The following is a 13,946-nucleotide window of genomic DNA, read 5'->3' on the forward strand; positions in this document are numbered from 1 at the left end:
CCCTTACCGGGAATCGAACCTCTGTCAGCCCATAGCCCGTCGCTATACAGACTTATCTATCCCGACTACCTACTATAAGGCAGACAGAATAATGTGACATGACGCCTGAAAGCCAGAATAGTTCATTACTAGGCAACGGCTCTGTAAACACATTTCCGCGGAAACGAACGATCGCAACAGTAGAAGAGTGTTGTTTTCTGTGATCAGCGCCGCGCTCGTTGCTATGCAGCGGTAATTTGTCCGTAGGAGTACACACAAAACACGGACGCCTTATCGAACAGATGAATGACAGAGGATAGTGACAGAAGGGCATCACAGCCTTGGCCCTTTCTGGAACTGATCAGAACAGAGCTTTAGAAAAGTGAAGAGAGATTTCCTGTATAGCTCATTGTATGGAGATTATGTTAATAATTTACGTAAGTGTAGAATCCAGTAGCAATATCGTTACCGTGGGATTTCGAGGTTCGAATTCAGCTTGAGGCATGAATTCTTTTACGTATTTGTTCACGCCTTCACCGTTCTTCAGGACCCAGTGAAAGAGCGCTGAGTCATGTCCGTTGCATTATTTTCTGTTTCTATTTTCTTAAATCCATTTCAGACATGACGCATCTCATTATTGTCTTCTTCTTTCTCCTCCCCTTTTACCCTACTTTCTTAAAGTAGGCTTATGCTATCTCCTTCCTGTCTATATACCCACGTCCATTGTCTTCCGATCCGTATGAAACCTGGTATGTATCTTGTAGTGCGATATCTATTACTAGGCATCAGCTTGCTAAATCCCTTCCCGCCTAAGCGCGTGACAACAATAAAACACCCAGTGCTAGGCAACGGAACTGTAAACACGCGGCTATAACAATACGTGACAAAATGAAAGGTGTTTCTATGGGGTCCGTGCCGAAGGTTTGCAGTTGAAAACGTAGGTCATTTGGAAGCAGAGAAGCAGAATGGAGAAGCTACGACGGTTAAGTTTGTGAGCTGTAATAATTGATTGCAATCGTAAAGAAATGCAAATACATCCAATTATCAAATCCGGAACCCCTTCTTATTCGTCACGCTACGCGTTACACGTGACAATATCGTGGCATCTGAGCCCGTCTCAACGGCGTACTTCATAAATTCCTCCCGTCAGTCTGTGTGTGTCCCTGCTATCATTGCTAGGTAAGGGAGGCCGCACACCAACTGCGTCAAGGCAAGCATCAAGACATGAGACAAAAGACGCAGTCTTTCTTCATTCGTGATTCGTCAGCATGAAGCTGACGTCAGTATCATGACTCAGACTGGTGTGCGGCGGTTTTTATAATCTCATTCGTTTCAACTGTGCTCCTTTCTTTGCGTCATGTCGCAGACATCGTGTCTTGACTGTTACATGTCTTGACGCATGCCAGTGTGCGGCCCAAGTAAGAACTCGGTAAGGACGTTCCCGCTGTAACGAGGAATTGTTAAGGCGTAGTTTTTCTATGTGGTCCGTGTTGTATCAAAAGGGAATTAGGCGATTAATTCTTCCAAGAACTTCTTGATATTGTCTACAAATTCCTTAGCTAGAACTTAGGCAGGAGTTAGTTTCAGTCGCCAAACTCATTCGATTGAGCCACTCTGGAATGTAAACTGTGTTATGATGTTTGCTCACTGTGTCTTATCTACGTCACGAATTCTCAAGGTGTCATCATATTCTGAGGAAACTCTACATTTGTTTGAATCTCAATACGTAATTTATTAATTTTGTGAATATTTAAGAGACCTGTCGCCCATTGACATATTTTTTTTTTCCTTGGCACTACAGCCCCAGTGGGCCTAGGCCTACCTCCATGAACTTCTCCGTTCATTTCGGTTTTTCTAGATCTTACACATTCGGTAGGACTCCTTGGGCGGGTGATCAGCTCGTCGCAAGGCCTCTACCTGTACATAAACACAGAAAAACGCACACACACACACACAAACTAAACATCCATGCCCTGAGTGCGATTCGAAACCACGATCCCGGTTTCCAAGCGGGCGAAGACAGTACATGCCTTAGACCGCTAGGCTACCGTGACCGGCAGTGTATAAGAATAATATATAAGAATTCAGTCCGTACCTCACAGGAAACAGATCCGAACCCACGATCCCGGTCTCCAAGCGAGCGAAGACAGTGCATGCCTTAGACCGCTCGGCTACCGTGACCGGCCTATTGACATATTAACATTCACAAATGGGGCATAGACACAGACAGACGTAAATTCCAAACGCCAGGCCAGAAAACAATTCTCATGTCACAATTTATATTTGTTGAGCGAAGTGGGGCTGCTCCTTACACAAACAAATTTTGCAACTGCTGGTACTGAAGGACGAACATGCCGCCGCTGGCAAGTCCTAAACTACTGATGATTGGGACAGACCATCCGACATTGAGGTGCGACCTTGAAGCACACAGCTGTGCAGTTACCTGACAGAGCAGTGTGAACTGGTATATAGAGTTGGGGGGGACAATGTTTGCACCTGAGGGCAAAGAAGTGACAGGAAACTTGAGAAAACTACATGAATAGGAGCTTCTTAATTTGTACTCCTCTCCAGATAATCAAATTAATTACGATGTAATGGGCTGGCCATGTAGTATATATGCGGAGATGAGTTTTGCATACAAAATTTGTGGCAAAACCTGAAGCGACAAATTACTTTGAAGATCCGGAGGTATTTTAAAGAATAATATTAAAATTTTGTTTCTCAGTAAATTGGTTATGAGGTTGTAGACTGGATTGATCTGGCTCTGGATAAGGTCCAATGGCGAGCTCTTGTACTCGTGTTATAAATGTTGAATTTATGGTTCTCACATCAGTGAGTACCAGGAATTCTGTCTTATTTGATACCTACACGGCGTCACACTCCAAAAGATAGTGCTCCTCATTGCATTGAATCTTCAGATCACATAAAATGTGGGGAATTTCTCAACTACCTAAACGACTATCAGCTTCTCAAGAAGAGTTGTGTTCCAAGGAGGTATTTATATTGGGAAAATATATTTTCATATATTTAAAGAAAAACTTTGGTGAAGGAGGGAAGGCAGTAGCATAGTTAGTTGTGTGACTGTGTCACACCCCGAAAGGTCGCGGTTTCGAGGTGGATTTTTTTCAGTTGACCTAATCCTTCCAACCGCGCTATGGTCCTAGGGTCTACTCAGCCACTGACAGAAATGAGTACCAGGAATCTTCCTGTGGGTAAAGGGCGGCCGGCGCGTAAGGCTGATAACTCACCACCACCTATAAGAAGATTATCTAGAAAATGTGGGAGCCTCGACGTCTCACAAACTTATTGGCCTCCACGGCCTGTTACAGGGATAGCTTTACTTCGGTGAAGGTAGATATGCTACTGTGCTGCATTAATTAAGCGCTACGCTATGATGACTTAAGAGCGAATGGAGGCAGACCTCCATAATTCGTGATCTCGGCGCTAGATGAGCGGTCAGTTTCACGCGGCGACCACTGTACCCCCGAGGAAAGAGGCCCCGGTTCCCTTTGGAGAGGAGGCTGGGTGAGCCCCTGCCGGGACACAAAACCCAACCGTCCAGCCCGTTGCTGTTTCGACTGAGCAGTCTCGGTTTCTTGAAGAACAAAACAAGTCTAGGCCGAGAGCTGGCGGGTCTAGTGTGGGGTTCGGTACCTGTGTTTCCATCGCGACGAGATGTTAATCAGGGGCACTTAATATCCTGCCTTGAATTACACGTGCACAAGTCATGACGTCTGTCCTGCGACGGCGGAATATCCCACACGACAAGTTTCCTTTGCTCGAACTACACAAACTACGGAAGATTTCTGGTTCTCACGGCGGTCAACATGAAGGTTACTGTCTTCTGTGGTATGACACCGTGTAGTTTGTCATTTTATCGGGTTATTTAGAACCGTTTTCATTATCTAAATTATATAGCTTCAGATTGATGGATAATAGATCAATAAGATTGAACTGGAAGGGATCTTGAAGGAAACAGTCGTGGCCTAGTTGAGGTACTATCACTGCATTTGCTTGGAGGCACTGGGAAAACCGTGATAAGTCTCAGTAACGATAACCAGCGCTTAGGATTCGAACCTAGCAGCTCTCAAATATAAATCCAGAGCTACACCTCCGTACCAAACTGTTCTGTGTGTTGCCATGTTCTGGTACATATTTACTGACTTTTGGAGGAACGTGTTGCTTCCATTTTCAGGGTAGATAAGTAAAATAGGTGAGAAATGGTAGGGAAATACGGAGAGGAAGGGTTGGGATAGAGATCTTTAGAGAAACATCGGGCTAAGAGAAAATGTGGGATAACATTTGGCCTTTAAAAGGGCCGTTTTTTCAGTAGTAGATTCAGATAAACTGAGTAGAGTAATGGGTGATATAGGAGGTTAAGAGCGGCCAGGGCGTGAAGCTCACCACTCAGCTCCATCTAGTGCCGAAGTTATGAACTGTGAAACTACACTTACACTGTGTAAGATTTGAGGCTTTCACGGCGGTGACTATGAAGAAAGCAGTCTTCTGGGATTTGGCACCATGTATATGTGGTGTTAACCGACGTTTCGGAGGAACGTATCGCCTCCATTTTCAGGGTAGAAGAAAAAATATAAGAAATCTGCAAGCGAAGAGACCGTGAGAACCGGTAAAAGCAGAGAAAAGTCTGCTTTTACCGGTTCTCACGGTCTCTTCGCTTGCAGATTTCTTATATTTTTTCTTCTACCCTGAAAATGGAGGCGATACGTTCCTCCGAAACGTCGGTTAACACCACATATACACGGTGTCAAATCCCAGAAGACTGCTTTCTTTACACTTACACTACCTCATATATCTTCGTGGTGTTTAGCTTAATTACTAAAGCACGAAAATAAATTTATCTTTTATAAATATTACGTACATGGGGAAAATACTACTGATCCTGTACAGTGTAATAACTTGATTGCGAATGACAATCCAAAAAAAATGGGCTTGTCTTGCCAATAAATAAATATCAATGTAGTCGAATAAACTGACTGCATGGAAAATGACTTGAAAATGTTCATTGCCTTTTCACAAAACCTCGCTATTTGTCCCTAACATAAGCCAGATGAACCCAGTTCATACCACTCCATTTTATTTCTATAAGATCCATTTTAATATTATTCCCTTCTTGATATTCCAGTCGTTATAGCGACGGGCTGGAAGGCTGGGGTTAGATACCTAGGAGGGGTAAGAAATTTTTCTTTTTTTCACAGTGTCCAGACAGGCTCTGGGGGCCCAACCAGCTTTCGGTTAGAGGACGTTCTTTCCTCGGATTTAAAGCGGCCGGGACGTGAAGCTGACCATCTCCGTCTAATGCTGAGGTCAAGAGTGGTAGAGCTATACCTCCACTCCTCCATATGTCTTCATGGCGCGGTATTTAATTGATTCAAAGCAGGGACAAATTTACCTTTGTTTAAAGACTATATCTTACTTGTGTGTCCTTCCTTCATGACTTCCTGCATCAAGGTGAATGACATGTAAGGCTACAAATAAGCAGTTTGGAAAATATATTTGATCTTTTGCAATATCCCTGTTTGTTATGAAGAAGATAATCGCTGCAGAATTCGAGACACGAAAGAATCGTTGACTGTGAATTGCTTCCTAAAAACAGGTTGTTTGTGGGTCTGTGGGGGGAAAGTATTACTTGTCTCGCCTTAACTTCCGTGTGCCCCACAAAACGTCCTGTCCTTTCTACCATGCGTACCCTTCCAAGTACGGCTGCCCGCACGGACTGGCTCCGAGGCGGCTTGCCTATTTCACCTGTTACATCAATTCATCCACCGTTTTACCTCTCCACACACTTCGCTTTAATTTCACAATTCTGGTCCTCGTCCATATTTTAATTTCTTTCACTTCTTCTACCTCACTTCCAGCTCCTTTGTGTTAGTCTTCTCTTTATTCTTGTCCGTGTTATTTTCCTTTATCGAGGGAAGCGTCTGCCGTTGAAGGCCGTTACCAAGCAACGGCTACTGGAGACTATAAAGGACTGAGAACACTAGTTTGTAAGTGAAAGCGTTCAATGAGTCCGAGTAGCAACCCGACCCCCGTCTAAAGTCACACTATCACGTAATAATATTATGAACTTTATAGATATATATATATAATTTGGGCCTTTTATTTTATTTATTTTCAACATCCGTACGGTATAAGGAGCCGGGATAGCTCAGTCGGTATAGCGACTGGCTACGGGCTGGACGACCAAGGGATCGGAGTTCGGGTCTCGGTAAGGTCAAGAATTTCCTCATCTCCACGTCTTCCAGACCGACTCTGGGGCTGACTCAGTCTTGTATGCAATGGGTACCGGGGGTCCTTAATCCGGAGGTAAAACGGCCAAACCGTAAAGCTGCCCACTCACCTCCAGCTAGTGTCGAGGTCAAGAAAATATGGATCTAACATCCATTTCACCATACGCCTTTATGGCGTAGTGCCTAAGCACAGGTAAACTGTACCTTTTTACTTTTACTATCGAAACTGTATAACGTCGAACTGTTGGGTTGACAGATAAATTGGAAATGATTTAGAAGGAAATTGTCGGTTAGTTCAGATACTGAAGAAAACGGCGAAAAGCCTCAGTGACGATAGCCAGTGTCCCACCCGAAATTCGAACCGAGTGCCTGCCGAATACGTTGAGCGATAACGCTAAGGTAACCTGCTCAGTTAATGTGTGGTGACATGGAGGAAAAGCTTTCTTTTCCAGAATGTAACAAAACAGCAAGGCTTTCGAGCGGAATCTTTTTTATCTTTTAGCTTATCGTTTGATAAGTGTTGCAAATTAGCCTGTCACGCTCACCAGGCGTAAGAAAAACGCGCACTATTTCCATTGTTTGGGATCTCCTCCGCATAAGAGGATCAGACGAGCCGTGCTCCTGTCCCTGCCTGCAAGCCCGGCTGTCGTCAGCATCAGAGTCGGTTGCCACCTGGGAACATGGAACACTATCGATTGGCGCGGACACTGGAGTTCTCAGCAGCATCTCGGGTAGGTAGGGTTAAGGGAGGATAGTGGGAGGGAGGTAAAGAGTTGGGAAGAGAAATTGAGAAAACAAGAAAAGGAAGGAAAATACAGAAATGGATGAAGGGCCAAAAGGAGGAAGAGAGAGGAAACACAGTAGAAACAAATGTACGGAGAAAGAAAATGAGATACATCCGAGCTTTCAACTATATCTAGGATAGGTAGGGTTAAGGGAGGATAGTGGGAGGGAGGTAAAGAATTGGGAAGAGAAATGAAAAAAACAAGAAAAGGAAGGAAAATCCAGAAACGGATAAAGGGCAAAAAGGAGGAAGAGAGAGGAAAAACAGTAGAAACAAATGTACGGAGAGAGAAAATAAGATACATCAAACTTTCAACTACCCCTAGGATAGGCAGGAGAAAGGAAGATAGTGGGAGACACAGAGGAAAGAGGTAAAGAGATGGATGGAGAAATGGATAAAACAAGACAAGTAAAGAAAGAAACAGAAACGGAGAAAGGGCAAAACGAAGGAAGAGAGAGTAAAAAGCAGAAAAACATCAGAAACAAATTCATGGATAAATATGAGAAGATAATATAAAGATAGAAAAACATGAAAGAAACTCGAAGGAACTCTGTAAAATGCAGGGCTTGGATTTCACGTTAGTTTGCAGGTCCCCTCTATCCGTCCTGTCGTCATGTATAAACGGGGACACTGGTTGTTATCGAGAAAGGATACCTTCACATTTGAAGGCGTGAAGAGGTCAGGAAATTCTGAATTACAATACCAGAAATCTTGAACTTTCTCCGTTGATTCGCCCTCGTTAAATTAGGTACTGCGCTGGAGCTACTGCAAGTTTCTGTCGGTCTATACTTGTGTCAGACAGCGGCCAGCTCCTATCGATCGCGTCTCCGTGGGCGACACGGCTCCCGGTGCACGTGCACTGGCCTGAGTAGGGCACTTCTCGCGCTGCCGCGAAGTACAGGTGTAGCGCCTGCCACATGAGAACATGTAGCACGCATGGGAGAGTTGAGGAACGCATACAGAATTTTAATTGAAAACCATAAAAATAAGACAAAATTTAGGAGAACTCGGCGTAGATGAAGGGACAGCATAAAATTGGGTTAGCAAGCTTTTGTGAAGACGGTAATGAACTTTCGGGTTTAATAGAAGCAGAGCACCGTGTCGACTGAGTGACTGCATAAGCTCGTTAGGAAATCTCTAGCTCTGTACACTTCATGAATTTGTTCTGTCTGTGACAGTCTGTTTGACAGTTCAGTGTGTTCAGTGTCTGTAAAAATAGCAGTTTTTGAAATGAAATACAAATTGGATTTTCCTGTCTTTGGTAAAGAGAAAAGTAAATCCATTCGTCAACAGAATGTTGATCTTATGTCAGGAAAGTGCGTCAGTGGTAAAAATGAAAATATTTTTCGGAGTGTCTTACAAATTAAACGAAGAAAGAGTGTTTAAAGAAACACTGTCAACTTCTTAGGAAATGTTTACATTGCCATGATGTGTTTTAAAAATTTCCAGAGAGTACTCAGTTTGCGGCAACATGGCTGCTATGTGCTAAAAGGGAATGTGAAGTCTGAATTGTTTAAGGCGTGTTTGAAGTCTCAGAGGCCAGTCTCACTAGTTGCGCCGTGTGACGCATCACCGCCATATTCAGAATAGAGGAAAACTGAAAACAAACTCAACGGGTTCCCATCGCGACATTCTGTCAATGCTGTACAACATTTAGAATTACTGGGTTTTCATACTTTATCCATCGTCAGGTGTTCTAAATCCTATGCATTGGTTATCATAGACTTGGATTGTTGGTTAAGTTTGTTGTATAAAATTTCCACCTCCTTTCCTGTCTTAGTTTCAGGTCTGTCCATGCTTCTTCACAATTTTAAATGCATACTTTCATGTTATTTCCCATTAAAAAGACTGGTCTCAGGTATTTATACAGCTGTAGTTGTACTGACATGGGTTGTCCAGTGATTGAGGTCAGCTCTTTCTAAGGGACCCAGCAGAGTAGATGTCTCCCTCTCATATGAGGACCTGGCCCTGTGATTGAGGTTAGCTCTTTCTAAGGGACCCAGCAGAGTAGATGTCTCCCTCTCATATGAGGACCTGGCCCTGTGATTGAGGTTAGCTCTTTCTAAGGGACCCAGCAGAGTAGATGTCTCCCTCTCATATGAGGACCTGGCCCTGTGATTGAGGTTAGCTCTTTCTAAGGGACCCAGCAGAGTAGATGTCTCCCTCTCATATGAGGACCTGGCCCTGTGATTGAGGTTAGCTCTTTCTAAGGGACCCAGCAGAGTAGATGTCTCCCTCTCATATGAGGACCTGGCCCTGTGATTGAGGTTAGCTCTTTCTAAGGGACCCAGCAGAGTAGATGTCTCCCTCTCATATGAGGACCTGGCCCTGTGATTGAGGTTAGCTCTTTCTAAGGGACCCAGCAGAGTAGATGTCTCCCTCTCATATGAGGACCTGGCCCTGTGATTGAGGTTAGCTCTTTCTAAGGGACCCAGCAGAGTAGATGTCTCCCTCTCATATGAGGACCTGGCCCTGTGATTGAGGTTAGCTCTTTCTAAGGGACCCAGCAGAGTAGATGTCTCCCTCTCATATGAGGACCTGGCCCTGTGATTGAGGTTAGCTCTTTCTAAGGGACCCAGCAGAGTAGATGTCTCCCTCTCATATGAGGACCTGGCCCTGTGATTGAGGTTAGCTCTTTCTAAGGGACCCAGCAGAGTAGATGTCTCCCTCTCATATGAGGACCTGGCCCTGTGATTGAGGTTAGCTCTTTCTAAGGGACCCAGCAGAGTAGATGTCTCCCTCTCATATGAGGACCTGGCCCTGTGATTGAGGTTAGCTCTTTCTAAGGGACCCAGCAGAGTAGATGTCTCCCTCTCATATGAGGACCTGGCCCTGTGATTGAGGTTAGCCCTTTCTAAGGGACCCAGCAGAGTAGATGTCTCCCTCTCATATGAGGACCTGGCCCTGTGATGAGGTTAGCTCTTTCTAAGGGACCCAACAGAGTAGCTGTCTCCCCCTCACATGAGGACCTGGCCGTGTGATTGAGGTTAGCTCTTTCTAAGGACGCAACAGAGTAGGTGTCTCCCTCTCACATGAGGACCTGGCCCTGTGATTGAAGTTAGCTCTTTCTAAGGGACCCAACAGAGTAGCTGTCTCCCCCTCACATGAGGACCTGGCCCTGTGATTGAAGTTAGCTCTTTCTAAGGGACCCAACAGAGTAGGTGTCTCCCTGTCACATAAGGATTTGGCTCTGTGATTGAGGTTAGCTCTTTCTAAGGGACACAGCAGAGTAGGTGTCTTACTCGATCACCTGAAGACGGAAACAGACCCAATTTCCGAATAGTTATTTTCTCTATTTTTTTTTTAATATCAGACGAAGTAGAAAGTCCAAAAACCCTCTAATTACGGTTCCCACATTACTCTAAGATGAGAAAATTGGGGAAATAGTCCCTTCACTCCCCTATACGTCTTCATGGGAAGATGATTAATTAATTAATCACAGGGAGAACTTCAACTTTTGGTCTCCTAGTCCCTGTACTTGGGACTTCGGTCCAGCGCGTACCGTGTACTGCAAACCTAAGATCATATTAGCGTTACTTTGCGGTCAGTGCGCAGGACGTCACGCGGAATGATACATGGATACAGGGATACAGGGATAAATTTGTCACCTTCACGAGCGGTTCACTGTCTCCCACACCCCACATCTACACATGTAAAGCTTATTTACCAGAAGGGTTCTAACTTTTGTGATATAACGCGATGTAGTCCGTTGAAAGTCAAACGAAGTCTTTGGAAGGATATGTTCCTGCGTCCTTTATGTTGGTTTCTTTCTTGACTTTTTCTTCGACCTTGAAGATGGAGATATTTTTCTCCGAAACATGAATTGACTTTCAACGCACTACAAGGTGTTATATTCCACAAGATAGAAGTCTTTATAACCACCAATGTGATAACCTAAAATCCTACATTAATTTACCTGTACTTTCACTTCGAGGACTAAAAAGAAGCTAAGGAAGTGAAAGCCTCATCCTTTATTTTGTGGAAGATTACAGAATGGAATATTTTACATTAGTCGCACACAACAGAAGGTCACCCTTGGAAATTCTACGAATTCTGTCGAATGTTTGTCTGATATAAGAATTTCAGGGAATAACTAATCACATATTTTCCTTAATACGACACGGACTGCATGGAAAACGACGATTGAAACAATTCATTGTCGCGGGAACGACTTTACTGAGCCGTTGCGTAGTAATGAAAGGAGTGAGACGCTTTACTCTAGCCGTTGCCTAGCAACAATGGGAGAGACATATACAGACATTCACACTGAGGGGACAGATCCACGAAGAACGCCTTTGAGATGGGCTCAGGTGCCGTAATACCAAGTTTTATGAAGATCGGTTCAGGTATTCAAAAGTTGATAGGTAGGAGATATATACAGACACACAGACAGCATGGTGATCACATAAATCTACTTTTAGTTTTTTTAAATAAGGAAAGTAGGCCAAAAATGGATTCATTTTTGCCGTTCAGACGTGAATGACAGAAACAGAAGAGGAATGAAACTGGAAGTAGTGCAGAAGGTAGAGGTAAAATTGTCCCTGCGCTATGCCATGAAGGCGTATGGGGGAGTGGATGTACAGATCCACTATTTCTTGACCTCGGCAGTAGTTGCAGGTCAGTGGTCAGTTTCAACCCGGCCGCTTTACCCCCGGGGAAATAGCCCCCAGTACTCATTGGATAGGAAATTGGGTGGACCCCAGAGCCGGTCTGGACGTTGTGGAGAAATGACAATTCTTGCCCCACAGGGACTCGAACTCCGACTCCTCAGTCTTCCAGCCCGTAGCCAGTCGCTGAACCGACTGAGCTATCCCGGTAGTGCAGCACGAAGCTTCAACTGGAGCAACACCGAACTTGGCCGAATGCGAGCTGTCCTTGCAGTGCGGACGAAACACCGAACAGCGAATAAACATTCGAGAAAGTTCGGACGTTCATGTCCTTTCACTTTCGTCGGGACAGTCGGGACAGTATGCCCTCCACTTCGTACCCTGGAGCTGCTCGGACACGGACAGTTTTCAACGGTTCCTCCGGACAAGTGGAGGGGTAAAAGGTAAACTTGTCCCCGTGCTTAATTAGTTAAGCACTCTGCCATAAAGACATGATGGTATAGGGATATAGCTACACCATTCTTGACCTCGGCGCAAGACGGAAGTTAGTGGCCAGCTTCACGCCTCTACGGCTTTACCCCCGGGGAAAGAGCCCCCAGTATCCATTTGATACGAGCTTCGGTGGGCCCCAGAGCAGGTCTGGACGACGTGAATAGATAGGTAACGGAGCGATTAACACCTCGAGTAAGCGCACTATAACACGAATGTCTAGAGCCCGTTGATAGGCAACAGCACGCCAATGGGCTAGCGAGATGGCTATCATGAGACTCGTATTCTATGGAGTCCACGCCGCGACCGTTGCTATGTAATGGTAAATATGTATCGACAATAAAGGATGTGTTTTCTGTGTGGTCCGTGCCGCGGCTATATAGCGAGAGAGAAAAATTTCTTGCTCCTACCGGGATTCGAATTGTGACACCTCGACCGTCCAGCCCCTAGCCAGTCACTATATCAACTGAGCTATCCGGGCTCCAATGCTTAAAAGATATGTTACAACTCGGCACGAAACTTGTAATATATAATCACAACGAACGTAAGGGCGGCTTGTGGGAGGACTGAATAAAACCAAGAGAAACGTCAGCCAGGATAGCCAGCATCTGGGTCGAGATTTGAACCGAGAACTTCCCTGGCGTTGCCGCTACAGCTATTTATCAATGCTTCGGCCTGTTCTTGGCAAAATTCTGTCAGTGGGTGTGTTTATTTTGGTCGTCTCGCGCATCTCTGACGTCAGCAGTAATGATCACGTGGCTTGACACTGCGCCGGCGCTCCAACTCGTTTCTATAAATAATGAAAAATCTTCTCCGAAAGGGGGGGGGTATTTTTATGTTTGACATTGCAAATGGTACTAGGAAGGGAAGCTAAACAAATTGGGACTATTTTAAGGTTCTTAGGTATAACAGGGTGCACGCGGTAGCGTAGTTAGTTGAGGCACTATGCTATAACCCGGAAGGTCGCGGGTTCGAGTTCCGATGAGGTGGATTTTTTTCAGTTGACCTAATTCTTCCAACCGCGCTATGGCCCTAGGGTCTACTAAGCCACTGACAGAAATGAGTACCAGGAATCTCCCTGTGGGTAAAGGGCGGCCGGCGCGTAAGGCTGACAACCTCACCGTCATCTGTGAGCCGATTGTCTAGAGAAAATGTGAGAACCCCAACATCTCACAACCCTATGAGCCTCCACAGCCGGTTACATGGAAAGCTTTACTTAACTTCACCGCCATCTGTAAGCCGATTGTCTAGAAAATGTGGGAGCCTCGACGTCTCACAACCCTACGGGCCTCTACGGCCTCTTACAGAGATAGCTTTACCTTTATGTATAACAAAGCAGAAGACTGTACCTGTTTCCACGTTTGATCTTTGGGATCTAATTAGAAATCTGAGGTTCTCATGGCGTTGAATATGAAAAGTAATGTCCTTTGAAATGTTACTCCATGTGGCCTGGTTCACAGGCGTTTCAGAGGAACGTTCTAACGTCATCATCAGAGTCGATGATTGGGCTACACAAGCAAGCAGCAAGGAACAATCTTCTATTGGCTAGCACCCAGTTCCTCTGCTCACCCAATTACGACACGCTGCCTAATGCGAGACCTGGATCCCGCTGGACCCAGAACCAAGATTGACTGTACTGGTAAGGGCCAGCAATAATATACTTTACTCATGGAGCTGAGTGCTTCTGGAGGAGCCGCCAATTCTACAGCTTCTCAAGAACTTCCCAGCATTTTATGGAACCCGAAGGTTCATTACCGTGTTCACAAGAGCCCTCCACTGGTCCATATCCTGAGCCAGATCAATCCAATTCATACCGTCCCATCCTATCTCTCTAAGATC

The 13,946-nt window shown here is 45.0% G+C and overlaps 1 long non-coding RNA gene across 4 annotated transcripts in view; it reads left to right on the forward strand.

Moving 5' to 3' along the window:
- Nucleotides 1-13,946, forward strand: part of LOC111866871 — a 74,622-nt gene that overhangs the window by 5,421 nt on the left and 55,255 nt on the right. Inside the window, exon 3 of one of the 4 annotated variants that reach the window (XR_004513275.1) lies at nucleotides 13,568-13,746. The exons of 2 other annotated variants lie outside the window; for them this stretch is intronic. This is a non-coding gene — a long non-coding RNA (uncharacterized LOC111866871). Of the gene's footprint in view, nucleotides 1-5,195; nucleotides 5,284-13,567; nucleotides 13,747-13,946 lie in introns of those variants that run through there. One more of the 4 variants, XR_004513274.1, reaches the window with a different exon arrangement.

The sequence above is a fragment of the Cryptotermes secundus genome, unplaced genomic scaffold (genome assembly GCF_002891405.2).
Source record: "Cryptotermes secundus unplaced genomic scaffold, Csec_1.0 scaffold673, whole genome shotgun sequence".
Lineage (NCBI taxonomy): Eukaryota > Metazoa > Arthropoda > Insecta > Blattodea > Kalotermitidae > Cryptotermes > Cryptotermes secundus.